General features: G+C 43.8%; 1 protein-coding gene across 12 annotated transcripts in view; it reads right to left on the reverse strand.

Annotated features, from left to right (window-relative positions):
- Positions 1 to 18,887, reverse strand: part of MICAL2 (microtubule associated monooxygenase, calponin and LIM domain containing 2) — a 776,672-nt gene that overhangs the window by 706,020 nt on the left and 51,765 nt on the right. The window contains exon 1 of one of the 12 annotated variants that reach the window (XM_069223588.1): positions 4,390 to 4,490. The exons of the other annotated variants lie outside the window; for them this stretch is intronic. The gene's annotated coding sequence lies outside the window, so the exon portion shown is untranslated. Of the gene's footprint in view, positions 1 to 4,389; positions 4,491 to 18,887 lie in introns of those variants that run through there. 12 annotated transcript variants of the gene reach the window in all.

An 18,887-nucleotide genomic window follows, 5' to 3' on the forward strand; every position in this document is an offset into this window, starting at 1 on the left:
ATTCAGATTTTTTAAAAGCATCCCAATTTCCTTTAGGGAAAATGGGCTGCATTTATAAAAAAAACTGTTTTATTTATAAAAGCAGTCACAGACATGGTGGTCTGCTGACCACAGCAGGCCACCATCCATGTGAGTGCGACCATTTCCAAATGGGGTGCAATTTGCGACCTGCCTAATAAATATTAATGAGGCAGGTCCCTTGCGACCCATTTGGGAATCGCTAAAAGTGTTTGAGACACTGATGTACATCAGGTTTTGCGTCATACAAATTGCGAGTTGCTAAGACTCGCAATTTGCGAGTCACAAAACCTGACAATTGTACATGTCGCCCTCAGCTCTTTACAATTATAGCTGAGCTATGAGTTCAATATATTGTTTGTGCACCTCAAACTCCTCAAAGTGACTGCCAACGGGAAATTACCAATTTCTCTAAGTCAGTGAACTTGTTGTTATTGAGAAAGGAATTAAGGGCGAGAAATGATACAGAGAGGGTTGCTTTAAAACAACTGGGGTTAGGACTTGTTATCGGTCAAACAACTGCAATCTTTTACCAGGAAGGATTTGTGGGGGGGGGTGCTGAAATGTGAAAGAAAGAGACCAGAAGAAAAGTGAAATAAAAAATTAAAGCTGGGAAGCACCTCTGTAGCTCAGAGGAGGAGGGGCATGGCTCTTGTTGAGGCAAAGGATACCCAAACAGCAGGCATAGCAGAATGCAGGATGCGGAGCATGATAGTACTTCTATTTCCCCCCGTCATTTCTTCACCCCCCCCTTAGTACATACACATATCATGTCACTGAAACCCAAAGCATGTATGAAGTAAGTAGCTGATCAATTTGACAGTACACTCCGTTTCCTTATGGAGGCTTTTTAATATGTCATTCAAGAAAAATATCCACTCACTCAGTTTTATAATAACCTGCAGAACCTTTCTTAGGAAACTACTGAGGAGTGTGCCAAGAGGAAACACAGGTTCCAAGTACCCTAAACAGCTTGTTTTCTTAGAAAAACCCTGCCTGGCTTAATTGCCTTTTCTAAGCTAGATCATGCAATTCATGCTGACTCTCACAGCAGGTATCCAGTCAGTTCAAAACAGAGACATCTTGATAAGAAGATTGTTTGTTCTTATTTGTTAAATGGTTTCTTTTCATGAAATATGCCATACCCATTCTTGCTTCAGCAACTCCAGATGCCGGAAACAGTCAAAGTCAATATAATCCTGGAGAGTATTTGATACAAGAAAAGACCAGTGCAAGAGCCCTTACACATTGAGTACAAAGATTTACCGTTCTAGACATTTTCTGAAAAATATAAGTTGTTGATCTCATTTCACTTTTCAAAGATACTGTGCATATGTAGTTTGGCCGGATATGCAAATTACTCATCGTGAAGGTTATACACCTATAAAATGTCTTTGAAGGTTAGGTATGCAAATATATACAGAATCAGAAATGTAGTGCAACTAAACTCATTCAACCAAGATATAATTAGCCAACAGCTTGTCCTATTTCAAAATGAGTTGTGGTGCAATTATTGTGTACACACAAAGGATCACAATCATCCTGCATAGCATGCCTGAATTGTAATAATCAAAGTAATATTAATAACAATAGGTATTCACAGAGCACATACAACAAATTTGTATGTGCCTCTAGGTGATTAAAACAATATGTTATTACACACCACAATGATACTCATTTTATCTTCTGAGGCCCAGCGGGGAACACAATCTGTGACCTGCAAATATCTTCTCAAGAGTTTATCCAACTCACTTAATTGTACAGCAATCTAGAATCGTACCACTGTGTTTGCTATCTGTATTTTTATGTTTTTGGAACTGACAGTTCTGTCACTTCTCTACTTCCAAGTCCAAATATCTGAATCGGTTTGCATTCAATTCCTTCTCTTCGGACGCTGCTTTTGCAGTTTTGTTTTTGAGGGGTGAAATGTTATTTATAAATTGACTATTTCAATTTTTCTCCATCCGTCATTGTCTGGGTTGAACTATACTGGCACTTCCAGTATTGGATGTCATGGCTAAAGCTGAAGGGTCACTATAAACGAACAAATGTGTCTTTTATACCAGATTGTAAACTTCAATTACCAGAAATGGAATCTAGCCTATGTCCGTCCAGTATCATCAGACACTCCTATCCAAACTTAGTGGAGGCCATAGTGAAATTCTCATTTATGCAGGCATTGAAAATTATGAACACGAGTCTTACCCAATAGAAAATCATAGCCTTGGGAAGTCGAAGGCAGTAAAATGAACCTTAAAAATGTACTTACCCTTTTGCATTCCATGAGAGTATAAAGATATGGCAGCTTTATCCCAGGTTTGCTCAAGCAAAAATGCTCTTAAGGGTTCTCAAAGCTACTGCAGAAACAAGTCAATCATGACTGCACACATCACCAAAATATGGCGCCCACTGTAAAGTTAGGCTGGTCCTAGGTGGCTGGCCTTCCTTAGTACCGACAAGTGAAAGGGCACTAAACCACTTCCTAAGCAAGATTACTTCCTGAGCAGAAAGCGGAGATTCGACCAGAATGAACAAGTAGAAACTCTCTAGGTCACTACACCACACTTTTTCCAAACTTAGTGACATGAGAGGCAGATTACGTTTTTTTCTCCACAATATTTCCATTGTTTTTCAGACATTGTCACATACAATACTGATCATGATCTGAAGCATGAAGAACACTAAAGTTAGCTATAAAGCTTGAACTTTGTGTCACAATGAGATCTGGTACTTTAGGAAACGTAACCCACAAATCAGACTGATGGATTACAAATTAGGAATTAGAGCATTTACAGGGCAGAGCAAGCTCACTATCAAACACACTCTATAAACTGAATTGTCTTGTGGATTTGACTAACAGGTCCTACCATCACCAAACGCACTTTTTCAATGTCTAATGAACTGGAGACTGAGTCAGCCCCTGTGGGATCAATATCTGTGGCTTACAATCAGATCCTGGACTGGTCCTATATCTCATGAACTATCTAACTGGTCAAGTCTACGTTTTTACAATTGTCTTGTGCACCATTGTCAAAAACAAACAGCATTGTACTCATTTGCACAACATTGTGATTGGTAACACCCTGTATGTTGGTGGGAACTTTATTTTTTAAAGCGTACCCCTTCCAAACTCAGTGTTACATGATTTAACAAATAAAATCCATATTGCAAAAATACCTTATGGTGACAAATATCTTTGAACATAGTGTGCTTATTAATAAACAAAGTGTTTTACACATGATAAAAAAAAAGATTACACATTCACATCGTAGGCACAACCTTTGTTGTGTCAGGAATGTGGATTAATGGAGGACAGACCTGCAGAGCAATACTGTCGTCCTTAAGCTGGCAACGAAAATGTTGCCAACTCAAGCATTGGCAGAGCCAATAGGTCTCGCTTTTGGGACCCTATAGGTGTTTAGCCATTCAGCATTCAAATAATACCTTCACTAACTGCAAAGCCAGGAGCAGCTGGTGGCACACTCGAAAACATCATTTGACATTTGATCTTGGTCTTTGACAAGCAAGCAGGATAGGTTTTGATTTGCTCTTGTGACACTTTCAGTGGTCCGTTTCACGAGTATTCTCATGAATGCCTATTTGAATTTCACTGATGAAATCAAGGCAAACCCATAACATTATTAAAGTCCGTCAAATATAGCAGAAATTCACAATCAATGTAGGATTCAGTTTTCCCCTCAAAGTTAACACTACAAAATGAAATACAAAGGGATGCAAGAAATACCTAAACAGTTATCATACTGCTGCAAGAACTAAAAAGGATAGATTCATGTTTTTAGGCAGATTAAGTGATTTGCGCAGAATCAGAGAATGTTGAGCCAACGCAGAGACTCAAAGCCGGTACCAGAGTCCCAAAGTTGGCCGATTTAGTGGTTACACCACATCCTCTGGTTGCTGATGCAGAGTCAAAATGGCCAACACAGAGTGATATATACATGTACAGGCAGCATTTGACATGTGAGTGTATAAGACATCATGCTTTAGCAGTCGTTCTGGAATTACTATCCCAAGATGGTGCACACTTGTGTTGAAGCTCTAAATGAAACAACATAACAAAAGACGTGGAGACTTGCTTTCTGAAGTAGCAACATCAACTTGCTAATGCCAGAACCTCAAAAAAGAATATAAAAACAAATGTTTTTAAGTTTTGTAGAAAAAAAAAAACTGGAACGGCAGCGGAGCAAAGAAATGCAAAGAAACAAAGCTCAAGAAGAAAGGGCTCGAAAGCAACAGAGGAGCTGAGAAGCAGAGGGGGAAATCAGGAAGAGTGTAGGTTTGAAGAAAAAAACAACTAGGAAAGAAGGGGGGTTTTCCTGGTAAAGTGGTGCCTCTGAAGGCGTTACTACATACCTAGCACAGAGGCAGCTGCAGGTCAGAATACTCATACAGAGTGTCGGGGTGAACGCCAGGGTCTTGGCGGCTTATAATACACTGCATCATTTGAGAAGTCTATTAAAACAAAAAATACACTTATGACAAGTGTGCAGTTCGAAGCTTCTGAGTGGCATTAACGGACTTCTGCCTGATTGCTTATTCACTGCTTATACATAGAAGAGTACCGTGAGTACCGCTGCTGGGGGGCAACAGATAGTGCTTTGTGACTGTAAAGAAGTTTGGGGTGCCTGCCATGCACGTGGCGATTCATTAATGCCCGCTGACTGCTGCTGGTTGAAGCACACAAGTGTACCTGCACAAGGAACCGCTTAAGGATCGCAGCAGGGGAGGCATGAGAAACAGCTTAAGAAGAGGAGGTGGCATGTGAAGCTAATGTGCTCGCCTACTGTTGCTGCCTGAAGTGCACAGATTTACCTCCACATGTAACGGCTTACAGAGAGCAAGGGGGAGGCACAAGAATCATTGCTGGCAGTTCTTCATCATAGGAGTGATGCAGGATGGGAAGACGCATGCCTATCCTACCAGGTTTACATGCAGCCATAGAGATATGCTAGATATTAAAGCAGCTACAGGTGCCAAAGCTGAACACGCCCCCACCAAAACACAAGGAAGAAACAGATGGAAAAAATAGCCCCCCCCAATTGAACAAAGTGTAAAGATACAGTACTTGGTCCCTGCTCCGAGAGAGGAAATGAAAGACAAAAAGGAGAGACAAAAAGGAGGGAGAAAGAGGAAGGATTGCCTACTAGCAAGTAAGGATTTTTAAAGGACACAAACAAATGAAAAGCAGTGGTCTGGCTTTAAGCCCACAAAGAAGTATATACTAAAATATACCTAAAAGATCTCGAAAGCTCACCCTAAAAGGAAAATTTTGAATTTGTTTAAGGCCAATCCAAACCTATGAGAAGGAGGATGCTTGTGCAAATGATTTTTTTGCTCAGCTTCAAATTTAATCAGTGATAGCCCTACATTAACACGGAAGCTGTACTTTACTATATAGGGGAAAATAGCCTTGCTTAAGTGTAATGCAGGAAGTACAAACATGCAACTGGAGCAAACCAGACACAGACAGTTTTACTAACCACATAAAACTGTCATCCCGCTTATCAAGTGTATTGAACTCTCAATAGCAAAACAGTTTTCCCACAAATTATTGGTTTCCAGTACCCCCGTAGTATTTTTACAGCATAAACTCCTCCTAAATAAAGTGCAATTAGTTACGAATCCATCCAGTGATCTATCAGTTATTAAGGGTTCGCTCAAGATGAAACTTATTGAGCAAGTAAGTAAATATTGCTCTGCGTATACTGGTTAACGCTCTACTGTTACTAGAAAGAAGCTCAGGATTTGCTAAAGGCACAGTTTACTGTAGTACATATTGTGGCAGACAGACATGGGTGTGACTCATGGTCTGCGGAGGTTCGTTCCAGTCACAGGAAATGTTTGTGCCATAGACTCTACCAAGGAAATGACTGTACAATGTAAGGATACACAATGAATTCGGCGTAAGTCTTTGAGGTGGATCATTCTGTAGCAACATTCTCAGGTGAGAGTGCTTTCCAGTGGTAACATGGCAGCTCCACAACTGAATGAAACATTTCCTCTAATTTTATTGCCTCTGATAATATACTGTACGTTTCAATATATAGAGCACTGGTTTACGGCTGTCCTAATATGAGGTTATGTTTCATATTTTTAGTGGACTTTTAAAAAGTCTTGATGAACTAGAAGAAAATACGTTTTCTATGTCTGGTATACATTTTCTTTAGACTGGGCAGGAAATGTCCTCCCTTGCAGAATGGCAACAACTTTCATATCAATTATTTACAGTACTATAAAAGGTGCCTCAGTGACTTGTTGACACTTACGAAACATTGAAATAAATAAAATAGTGATGAAGCTGGCAAGGGGGAAAAGGAGGGAAACTTGTGTTAGATTTAACCACGCATTAAGCTGCTAAGAGGTGAACAGTTCCACAAGCTGCTCATTAACGCGGTGTGTCTATTTCTGAACTCTTGTTAATTGTAAGGTACATAGATTCAGCTAGTCAACTGATTTTCTCTTCTAAACAATAGGAGTTAAAATAACTCCTGGATGATACCTGGATCCAGGAGTGAAAGACACAAAACCTGAGGCTGAGCAAGTACACGTGTCAGTGTTTATTTGTAGATACTGAATGATGTGTGTCTAGGTCTGTACCAGATGTTGTGATGTGTGCAGGCAGGACCTCGGCATATTGCCAGCACCTCATTCAAACCATGCCAGGAACTAACACCGCCTATTATCAGTGACTGTTGTCACTCACAAAACCGATGACCCACACTGGAGAATCATAGGTTTCCATAAGTAGCCTAAAACTATGATCAAACAGATTTTAGTCAAGAATTTGCAATAAAATATGCTATAATATTCTTCATTACCCCCAAACCAACATGCTCGAGAAATCAGATAATGTTTCTCCCTTGGTCTCATACATGATGCAAACAAGGCCCCTTCTGAAACTTTGAATCTGTTCCAAAAATTAAAACTGTCTTACTAAAACAGCACTGAAATTCTCTCCTGTAGCCCCTCCACCCATTCACCACACCCTTAGGTACTTGATTTGCCTTGAAACATCCTTCCCATGCACATGCCACTAGTCTCCCCTTCATCTCCTTTTCATGGTAATACATCTGATCCTATATGTGCCTCCTCCCATGACTCTTTACCTGGTCTCTCCTTTATCATATTACCATTCACGTTCCACCTGAACCACCTTCTACTATTCTTTCCTCAACCCTTAGCATAACCGTTCATATAGTTCTCACTATATCTATTGTTAATATCAATATACCTTGTTTTCCCTGCTTCTCTTCCGCCTAAGCTTGTTCCTAGCTCTGATTATTTCCCTTTCCGTTTCCATTTTACCAGTGTTTCTTGCATCACCTACCATTATCCCTGCTTTGGTTCCCTCCTGCACCCTGATCCATGCACACTTACCTGCTCATACAAGCAGAAATGGGTTTATGTCATCCATAACACATTAAAAAAGTACAACCACAAGAATACTACACTACTGCTAAACAATGACCATAGTAAGTTAAAAACAGTTTGAAGCCACAAAGGTGGGGCCAATCACAAAGTCCATTTTCTGTGTCCAGAAAAGCAAGATAATTGTGAAGTTGTTTTTCAAAGTGTATGGCCTAACAAATTAGACTCTAATCAAAGACTCTTGGGTCAACAGACAAGCAGACAGACCTTCTACAGGGAAGAGTAAAAGAGAAGGCACAGTTTTACCTTGCATGGTATCACTCTGCAGAACAGAAGGAAAAATGCAACAGACAAAGCAAGCAGAGTAAGGCGTAGGCAATGGAAGCTTGCAGAAGAAGCAAAGGATACAAAAGGGAGATGTGACAGGACATCCCTCACTAAGAAGAGAATTATTGGCAGTAGACTTTTCTTTCATAAACCATAAACTTTCATAAACCTTTCCGCCAGACTTTTAAGCCAGACACTGTAGATGGAGGCACGGTTTCCTTCAGAAGACAGGGCTCTGTGGATTTCTGATCTATGTCCTCGTACCCAAGACTAGAAGTGTTACTTGCCAACAGTGGGCAACCTCTGTGTGAGGTGTTTTTTTTTAAACTCTGAACTCCAAGTGACCACATGCAGAAGACAAGGACTAGACTTAGACGTGGGTTTGTCGATGGAAAATAAGATGCATGTGAGAGCCCAACTTAGAGAGGGGGACAGACTAATTGTAAAAAGAGAAGAGAGAGGTGGGATCACAGAGGGGAAGCCAGCAAATGAGGATGCCAAAACACTGGAGGACAGCTTGGCTGATGAGGAAGCTGGTATACTTTACAGCCCAGTTGGCACGGAAGCAGGAACACCATATGGAGACTCGAAGCTGATGAGAAGCCCAGGACCTGTCAGTGGCACTGAAATCCTGGCCTAAGGCAAGTATTATAAAACTGGTGGTGGGATGAATACACTTTCGAAATTGTGGGTGTTTTTGAGGTGCATGCAAACACCGACCGGAGCACCAAAAAAACGTGCCACCAGATAATGCCATTCTTTAAATGGGGGAAGAGTTCTCTCACCAACCCAGAGGAAGGGGGAAAATGTGAACCATACAGAGTGAGCACCAAAAAGGGAAGCAGATAACTTCTTACGAGAAAAATATGAATTATGTTGCATTTCTGAAATATAGCACCTATAAGCAATTTTTTTAGTGAAAGCAATAGAGAACCTTATTCAAGATACTTGACTTATCTCCTTATTCCGAGAATAAAGACCATGCTTCTCATCACCAGAGGGTGTTCCCTCATTTGCATGGGGGTGTGGTCAGGGGCGGCTCCTCCACTATGGTAGAGGAGCGTCATCACCCCCACCAGCATCAGCAGCTGCAAACTTGATTTCTCAGGGATGGGGCCATGGGGATGACAGGCACCAGTGGGAGTGGTAGGTGCACTCCCCTCAGTGTGCATGTGTGTTTGGCTGGCTGTCCCAGGACGGCCAAACATACATGTGCACTGAACTGTCTCCAGCCAAGCTCTGTGTTGCCAGGTTGGAGAGAGCAGGCACAGGCTCCCAGTCTGCCTGGGAGCGCAAATCATAGCCCTTAGGCCAATCCTGACGCTGCTCTCATGCTGCCCGGAGCATGAGAGACGCGTTAGGATTAGCTGCAGGGCAGGATGAGAGCCTGTGCCTTCAGCAAGGGACCCAGAAGAGTGGCGATCTGGTGGCAATGCAGCAGGCAAGGTTTTTGGGGAGTTTTTTTGTATGTCTTTTTTGTTTTGTGCCTGCCCGCCACTTTGCCTCGACTCCAGCCACCCATGCAAACAAGGGAATCCCTTTGCCTCTGTACCCATGCCACATAATAGACAGGGGTGCAGAGGCAAAGAAGCGGTCAGGAGGCGCACTATCAGTGTGACCCCTGATTGCAGCCTCTGGAGAAAGGAAAGGGGGTTCTATCACTCGCTGCACCTTCTAATCCCCCTTAAAAGTACAGGTGGGTGCAACGTAAATTTGCGGCTGCCCTGGGGGCAGCACATTCAATGTAATAGGCCAGACTTTTTCTGTTTGCCCCTGGCACACCTGTTTTAAGGTACGCCATGGCACAAACAGAGAAAGTGCGCTCTGTATGCAGTAGGGCTCCAGGAAGACAATCCTCGTAATCACGGCAAGCCATGGCACAAACAGAGAAAGTGCACTCTGTATGCAGTAGGGCTCCTAATAAATGATAATTATGCAAGTCACTACTTGCGGCCTTCTGTTATTAGCTGCAAACACAGTGACTGAGGCCTGCAGAGAATAGCGAACCGCCACCCATGTGTTTTCATTACCAATGGGGAAACTTTTTTTTAAAAGGTTGTGTTTATTAAAGGAACGAGTGCTACATAAAAAATATGCCCCCCCGCCCCCATCCATTTGGGAAGACATCCCTCCCTCTGATGTTTCCTGACATGATTCCTAAAGGGAAAGCTGTTAAAGCACTGGTACACAGCATACTGAATCACAAGGAGGGGTTGACACTTTCTATACACTTCTTAATGGATCGGTATGAGTATAATCAGGACATGCTGAGGTCACAGACCCTAACATTTTGGGGATTGCAGAGCTTGCAACACAAATTAGTTCAATACATCAGTACATAAGTAAATCTTTTGCAGAACCAATGCCCTCAGTCGGGGAGCATGCAACTTCCAGACTAGCAAGTTTAGCAGAGAAGACGGGTTCGGTGGCAAGCTGTGCATTAGGCAAAGGACAAAAACAAGTGTTCGGCACCCCAGGGCCTCCTGAAATTGTACACCCTTGCTTACAAGCTATTTACCTGTCTACTCCGATGTCTGCACTGTGTGAATTCATATAACATGGGGCCTCATCAGGGTCCGTTTACAGGAAAGAAAAGCATTATGAGTGACATCTATACACGGTCACATTGGGAAAACTACTTACATTAGGATAATAGGTCAGATAGGAATTCCACTGGATTTAAAGGGCTTGTGGGGATCGCTTTGTACTTACATGGTGCATATAAATATGCTACTCATTTGAAGGACACCTGTACACTTTTGGTACCAAATGCTTGGTACGTTTTATTTAGTTTTCCTTGGTTCTGCTGTTTGTGGTCTAGATTTGCTTTGATCAGTCCTACAGGTATGGGAGCAAATTTGTATCTTCTTGCATCATGGAAATCCTATAAGTCCTAAAAAGTCTATAAATTCCCAGAAAAGAGTACAAATAAAACTCAAGAAAAGAAGGTTTTTGGTGAACTGTGGGCAAACAAGAATGGGTGACCAAAACTGAACTAACAGCTAGACAACTCTGAAAAGTGCATGGAGGGGCGCTACCAACACCACAATACATACACTCTAAAATTCATCATCTACAGCTCGAGGATTGGTGTTAGGCGACGTCCTTTGAGGACAAAATTGGGTTATATGCTGATGACGTTCTCTTTTATCTTGTGAACCCAGCGGTTTCAGGTCCCTGAGCTCCTCTGTCTTTTTGAGAAGGCGTCCGACCTACACCTCAACAGGGCAAAATCCCTCCTTGTTCCTCTGTGGGGCGATAATGCATCGACTAACTTGAAGGCAGATATCCCCCTACGTCGGCTTAGTCTCAAATACTTGGGAGTGCACGTGGCGACTCTCCCTCCAAACCCTCCACTTCTTGCCTCTCTTGAGCAGTACTAAAGCCAGTTTATCTGCATGGCGAGACCTCACGTTACATCTCCTCGGTAGAAATGCATTGATGAAAATGATGATACTATCCCACTTTCTCTACACCCGTCATACATTTACGCTCTACATTCCCAATGCTTGGTCTATGGAGGTGGCTTTGAGGGTTCGCTCCTTCCTCTGGTGCAGACGCCCCCCCTGTATTGTTCAAGGCACCCGTTGCTGTTCAATCTACGAGGGAGGGACTGGGGCACTGGATATTCACCTATATTATTGGGCCTTCCATCTTCTGGATACAAACGACTGGTTGACAGGTGGTTGGAGTGACCCAGCATATCAACTGGAGCTCAGTGGCTAAGGTCTGAATGCTTCCCCTCTCACTTCCGGAGGTCATCAAAGTGGTCTTCTTGATATAGAGGGGGGTCCTTCGATATATGGGCTGGAATAGGCACCTGACAGGGCAGACCCCCTTGTGGAATTGTTGCAGCTCCATGGGTTTCATTATTGAGATCTGATTGGTATTTCAACTTTGGCTGACATTTTGAATGGGTCCTCCATGTGCTCTTTTGTTGAACTTCAAACACAGTTCTTCCTTTCAATTACCCAGTTTCATTAGTACTTGCAAGTAGGACATGCCGTTGAATCTTATAGTGAGGATCTGCACGATCTTCCAGACTTTAATCCTCTTGAAGCCAGATTATTGTTATACCAGGTCCTGGAAAGTAAAGTACCTGGGTTATTAGACTCACGGTATCAGAGATTAGGAGTTGGATGAAGCTGATTGGTGAGAGGCCTGTATGGCTCCCAGAGAGCTGGCAATATCCGCCATACTAGGACTAATTCAATTGCACTATCTCCACCACACCTATATAACTCCCCAGAGACTAGGCCACACACAGATCTTCACCGACACCAATTGTACACGGTGCCACTCCCTGGAGGCAGATTTCTTTCACATCGTATGGCGTGCCCCTGGATTGTCCCCTACTGGACCCAAGTTGGCACTACCATGTCAGCTGTTCTGGCAGAGGCTGCTCCTTCACAATGGTGAAGGAGCATAGCCCCACTGGCTAAGCCAGGAGCAGAAAGCTAAAACAATATTTCATTATTGTTTTATCTTTCAGTTCCTGGCTCAGCCATCAGCGTGATCAGGGAGGGGTGGGACTGGGCCACAGCAGGGGGAATAGGGGAAGAGGGGTGGAGTGTGTGCTCTTGAGTGCACGTTTGTTTGACCAGTCATCTCAGGCCAGCCAAACACATGCACACTTAGGCTTCTCCACAAACTCCCATGTAGTGTCTGAGCAGCAAAACAAGCCGCACAGACCAATCCTGAAGCTGCTTTCATGCTAAGTTTAGCATGAAAGCAGTGCCAGGATTGCTGGGGAGCTGGGGTGCTGGGGTGGTGTCCCAGTGAATGCTGGGACACCAGAAGAAGAGCAGAGGAGCAACGGGCAGGCAGCTGCGGCAACGGGAATAGGTAAGTTTGTTTTTCTCTTTTTTAATTTTTTTATTTTTTATTTATCCTTCTGTTTTTCTTTGTATCACAGCCCGATTATAAAATATGTAACTTTTTCTAAAAATTAGTGCCCACCACCGGCGCTAATTAAGCGATATGAACATTAGCATAGCAAGCATGCCATGGACCCTGGTGTGAACAAGGAAAATGGCCCCTATGATTACGTTTGGAGTATTGCCTACAGCAATTATGAGGGCTCGGGGGACCTGAGGCTCTGGGCTACGGTGCCGCTACACCTGCTGCACCAATGGTAGCTATCCCCCTGGCTAGGAATGTAAAGCCTAAATTTTTGATGCAGATGGGTTGATGCACATCCGAAGACCGGCCTGCTACTGCCTGGAGACCAAGGAATTCTCAAAACAACAATCACGCTGACAATCACACACTTTCTTTTTCAAATTTTCTAGACGTGGTCATTTGAAAATGGGATCGGAATAGTTCGGCTCTGTGATCACGCTGAGGTACACTGCTCGAGTTGTTTATCACATCTCAAACCGCGCTCCGGATAGCAATCTCTTTAAACACGTGCCTTTTTAATTTAAACTTAGAAACAAATGTTGGCCTTCTACGAGGTCTTTGCCCGAATAAACACTGCTTACTGATTCAACCTCTTTCATTTGGTAGATGCGAGATTTCGTGTCCCAACCATTTTCTGAGCCCTTTCTGCCTCCTTCAGCAGGAAACAAAGAGCGCGTTTTCAATAAGCTCCCATTATACAACTCATCGAGGGGCAGGAGTAAATCCCCTCCACCGCGTGATTACAGCCTTCTAACTTCGCCTGGCTGCCATAATCTTTCTTACGTGGTAGGCTGTACCTCACGACAGGCTTTTCTCTAACTACAGGATAAAGTTTCGCACCGCAACAGTACAGTGATTTCGTTCTCTCACCTTTCGTTCTTTTCCTTGGCCATTCGCTAATATTCCACATAGATCCGTCAGTAGAACATTGATTTTTCTTTGCTGAATACATGTCTACCCTTTATAAACGGTATTTCCCTTCATTGGAAATACTTATGTTGTACCTACTTGTGCAAAAGTGTGTGGAATACAAAGTGTTGAACCTCCTGTTCCACCAGAGGCTCAGTATATGACGGCATCTTCGCCAGCGATCACTTTTCCTCTGTACTGAGGTTTACTAGAAAGTGTGATCTTCGCCAGCGATGGCTTGTCCTCTGCATCAAGGCTTATGTAAAGTGTGATTTTCACTAGCGATGACTTGTCCTCTGCACTTAGGCTTACGATAAAGTGTGATCTTCGCCAGAGATGACTTTTTCTCTGGACTGAAGTTTACGATAAAGTGTGATCTTCGCCAGAGATGACTTTTTCTCTGGACTGAAGTTTACTATAAAGTGTGATCTTCACCAGGGATGACCCGTCCTCTGCACTGAGGCGTAAAGTGTAATCATCACTAGAAGCTGACTATAAAGTGTGATCTTCACCAGTGATAACTTGTCATCTGCAGCAAGGCTTACTATAAAGTGTGATCTTCACCAGAGAAAGAGGACTTGTCCTCTGCACCGAAGCTTACTATAAAGTGTGACCTTCACCAGGGATGACTTGTCCTCTGCACTGAGGCGTAAAGTGTAATCTTCATCACAAGCTTACTATAAAGTATGATCTTCACTAGTGATAACTTGTCCTTTGCACCAAGGATTACTACAAAGTGTAATCTTCCCCAAAGATGACTTGACCAATGCACTAAGACATACTATAAAGTGTGATCTTTCACCGGTGATCACTTGTCCTCTGCACAGAGGCTGACTATTGTAGGAGGCTGGTCTGGTTTGTAGTGGGTACCTTTATCCCTTATTAATAAAGTAGTAGTGTTCTAGCAGCTTAGGCTGATAGATGTAGCTATAGCAGAGCAGCTTAGGTTGAACTAGGAGACATGCAAAGCTCATGCAATACCACTTATAGTTACACAGTACTTATATACAAGTAAAGACAATACTAAGTGTTACCAAAAATAAAGGTATTTTTTTGGGGGTGACACAGTACCAAAAATATCTTAGACGCAATACTCCTTCTGGAGGTAGGTATTATACACAATATATACAGTAGACACCAAAATTAGACAAGTAAATAGTCATAGAACAATGCAAACAATAGATAATGCTATAGAATACAATGGGAGAAAATAGATCTGGGGCAACACAAACCATATACTAAGAAAGTGGAATGCGAATCATGAATTCAGCCCTAGACAATTGTAGTGTTTCAAGAATCGCTAAGAGAGTAAGAATACAGTAAGGGTAAGTAAATTACCCCACTGCAGAGCTCAGAAAAGCAGGAGTAATGTACTGCAAGTTTCCTTAGGACACACTACACCTTGTGATTGGGATATTGCAGTAACCACCCAAGTCTGCAAACAACAACTGCTGGATTCCTGGACCTGAAGACCTGCAAAAGAAGGAGACCAAGTCCAGAAGTTGAAAGAAGTTCCAGGAAGGACAGGAGCCCCTGCCAACCAAGAAGAGGGTGTAAAAGAAGAGTCCCCAGTTAGTCAAAGACTGCAGAAATGCACCCTAGGAAGATGCCAGCAGGTCCCTGCATGATGCAAAGGATGTCCCACGACGTGAAGATGGATGCAGATGTGATTTCGTGTTAGAAGTCACCAACAAGCCTTGGTTATGACAAAAGTGCGTTTTGCATCAAAATGTCGCTGACTGGACCCAGGAGGGACTCGGGGGCCTCAACTCTGTGTGAGGAGGAAGAGGGAGCTCTCAGCACTTTATAGATCCTCAAGATGCCTGACAGAACCCACGGGAGTCCCAGGACACTCTGACAAAGAAGGTGCAAATCGTGGTTGTGCAGCACAACAAAGGAAGGTCCCACGCGCCGGGAACAACTCAGTAAGTTGAGCATCACAGGATGGAGTGCTGGGGACCTGGGCCAGGCTACGCACAAAGGAATGTAGCAAGTAGTGCACAGAGGCCTCAGGATGTGAAGAAGACGCAGTACACATGGGTACCGTCACTCTCGGGGAAGGCAAGGTCTTACCCCCTCCAAATTGCGTCAGCAGGACCTCAGGACAGTCTATGTCAAAGGGTTCCAATATCTGTGTCCTTAGCAGCATGCTCGTCGCTGTGAGAGGAGTCCAAGGGTACCGGTCGTCGCCTTAGAAGGTGCCTGCTGGAGCATGGGAGTGACTCTGTCACCCCACGGGAGATTTCTTTGGTCCTTCTGGTGCAGGATGAAAACAGGGAGTCCTCAGAGCATGCACACCATGGAAACTGTTGCAGTTGCTGGCTGGAGCTGAAGTTGCAGAGGAAAAGTATCCCTTGTGGATACTTTGTTGCTGTTACAGCGGTTCCTGGAGCAAGCTGCATTTGATCCAAGGTCAGAGGATGATAAAATAGTTGCAGAGGATTCCTGAAGGAAACGTGCAAGCAGAATCTGAAGAGAACCCACAGGAGAGACCCTAGATAGCCCTGCGAGGGGGATTGGCTACCTTATCAGGTATGGGCTTATCAGGAGGGGTCTCTGACGTCACCTGCTGGTACTGGCCCTCCAGAGTGCCCCCTAACCTTGCAAAGCAAGATGGCTGAAGTCTGGGACACACTGGAGGAGCTCTGGGCACCACCTCTAGGGTGGTGATGGACAGGGGAGTGGTCACTCCCCTTTCCTTTGTCCAGTTTCGTGCCAGAGCAGGGGACAAGGGGTCCCTGAACCAGTGTAGACTGGCTTATGCAAGGAGAGCACCATCTGTGCCATTCAAAGCATTTCCAGAGGCTGGGGGAGGCTACCCCTCCCCAGCCTGTAACACCTATTTCCAAAGGGAGAGGGTGTAACACCCTGTTCTCAGAGGAAATGCTTTGTTCCGCCTTCCTTGGACTGGGCTGCCCAGACCCCAGGGGGGCAGAACCCTGTCTGTGAGGTGGCAGCAGCTGTAGCTGCAGTGCAAGCCTCAGAGAGCTGGTTTGGCAGTACTGAGGGTCCATGCTGGAGCCCCCAGGATGCATGGAATTGGCTCCCCAAAACCATATTTGGAATGGGGGGACAATTGCATGATCTTAGACATGTTACATGGCCATATTCAGAGTTACCATTGTGAAGCTACATATAGGCATTGACCTATATGTAGTGCACGAGTGTAATGGCATCCCGACACTCACAAAGTCCCGGGAAATGGCCCTGAACTATGTGGGGGCACCTTTGCTAGTGCAAGTGTGCCCTCACACTTAGTAACTTTGCACCTAACCTTCAGCAAGTGAAGGTTAGACATATAGGTGACTTATAAGTTACTTAAGTGCAGTGAAAATGGCTATGAAATAATGTGTGTGTTATTTCACGCAGGCTGCAATGCCTCCCTATGGGTGGCAAAAGAAATGCTGCAGCCCATTTGGATCTCCTGGAACCCCAATGCCCTGGTTACCTAGGTACCATATACTAGGGACTTATAAGGGGGGTCCAGTGTGTCAATTGAAATTGGTAAATGAAGTCACTAGCCTACAGTGACAAATTTAAAAGCCGGGAGAGCATAAGCACTGCGGTTCTGATCAGCAGAGCCTCAGTGACACAGTCAAGCACTATACAGACACACACATTAGGCCACAAACTATGAGCACTGGGGTCCTGGCTAGCAGGATCCCAGTGAGACAGGCAAAACACACTGACATATAGGTTTTTATCTATGAGCACTGGGGTCCTGGCTAGCAGGATCCCAGTGACACAGTAAAAACACAATGACATATACTCACAAACAGGCGAAAAGTGGGGGTAACCATGCTAGAAAGAGGTTACTTTCTCACAACTATAAAGTGTGATCCTTCACCAGTGATCACTTGTTCTCTGCACTGAGATTTATTACAAAATGTAATCTTCCCCACAGATGACTTGTCCAATGCACTAAGGCACACTTTAAAGTGTGATCTTCACCAGCGATCACTTGTTGTCTGCACTGAGGCGTTCTACAAAGTGTAATCTTCCCCAAAGATGACTTGTCCAATGCACTAAGGCATTCTATAAAGTATGATCTTCAACAGAGATGACTTGTCTAATGCACTGAGGCTTACAATACATTGTGATCTTCACCAGTGATCTCTTGTTCTGCACTGAAGCTTACTATACAGTGTGATCTTCACCAGCAATGACTTGTCCTCTGCACTGGTTTACTATGTGTTATGATCTTCACCAGTGACGACTTGTCCTCTGCACTGAGGCTTACTTTAAACTGTGATCTTCACCGGAGATGGCTTGTCCTCTGCACTGAAGATTACTATAAAGTATGATCTTCACCAGTGTTCACATGTCCTCTGCACTGAAGTTTACTATGTGTTATGATCTTCACCAGTGATGACTTGTCCTCTGCACAAAGGCTTAAAGTGTGATCTTCACCAGAAATAACTTCTGCACCGAGGCTTACTATAAAGCGTGATTTACACCAGTGATGACTTGTCCTCTGCATTTACTACACGATGTGATCTTCACCAGAAATCACTGGAATTCCTCTGAGATGGAAAGTGAAAGTGTGGGGCCTGAGATCGCTTGCACTCTGAACATAGGACAGTGCAGAGACCACTTGTGTTCAGGACAGAGGCCCAATACAAGGTGCAATCTTCACCAGAGACAGTAGCCAAGTAAAACCTGTGCTGATAACTAGAGATCATTTCTGTAATGAACAGATGCACATTATAAACTGGTCTTCACCGGGGATCAAAGGCATTCTGCATGGAAGCCCAGTATAAAATGTGATTTTTACCAGAATTACATTGTATTTCAGGCAGTGTCCATGTCGGCCCAGTATGGAGGATGAGCTTCCTCACAGATTCCTTGGGTTCCAGACAGAGGCCCAATATAAAGTCCAATTATCACGAATGATCACATGGGTTCCAGCCAAAGGCTCAGTATGAAGACTGATCTTTACCAGAGATCACTTAGGTTCAGGTCCAGGCTAAAAAATAGAAAGAATGTAGCACAACCTCTGGCAGTGCAACCTCTGGCAGCATTATTGCATTATGTTGTCATTTGAATACATATAATGGCTGTCTAGGCAACAAAATCACATCATTAGTGCCAGTTTAACACCTGAATACAGAAGTGAACGACTGAAAGATGCCAAGTTAACAGTGGTAAACATTGTGCTACTGCTCTGCACCACTTGCGATAGGTACATCTTTTAGTAACTTACAGTCCATTTGGCTAGAGACATTTTTGTTGAAATCTGCAAGTTATGCAACGGATGGTGGATTATGGGGCAAGAGCAGAAAATACATAATTGTGCAGAACAACAAGCAGTAGCAGAATGGGGAAAAGTAATTTGCCTTGCTTAT

Source organism: Pleurodeles waltl, chromosome 3_1 (assembly GCF_031143425.1).
Source record: "Pleurodeles waltl isolate 20211129_DDA chromosome 3_1, aPleWal1.hap1.20221129, whole genome shotgun sequence".
NCBI classification, from domain to species: Eukaryota; Metazoa; Chordata; class Amphibia; order Caudata; family Salamandridae; genus Pleurodeles; species Pleurodeles waltl.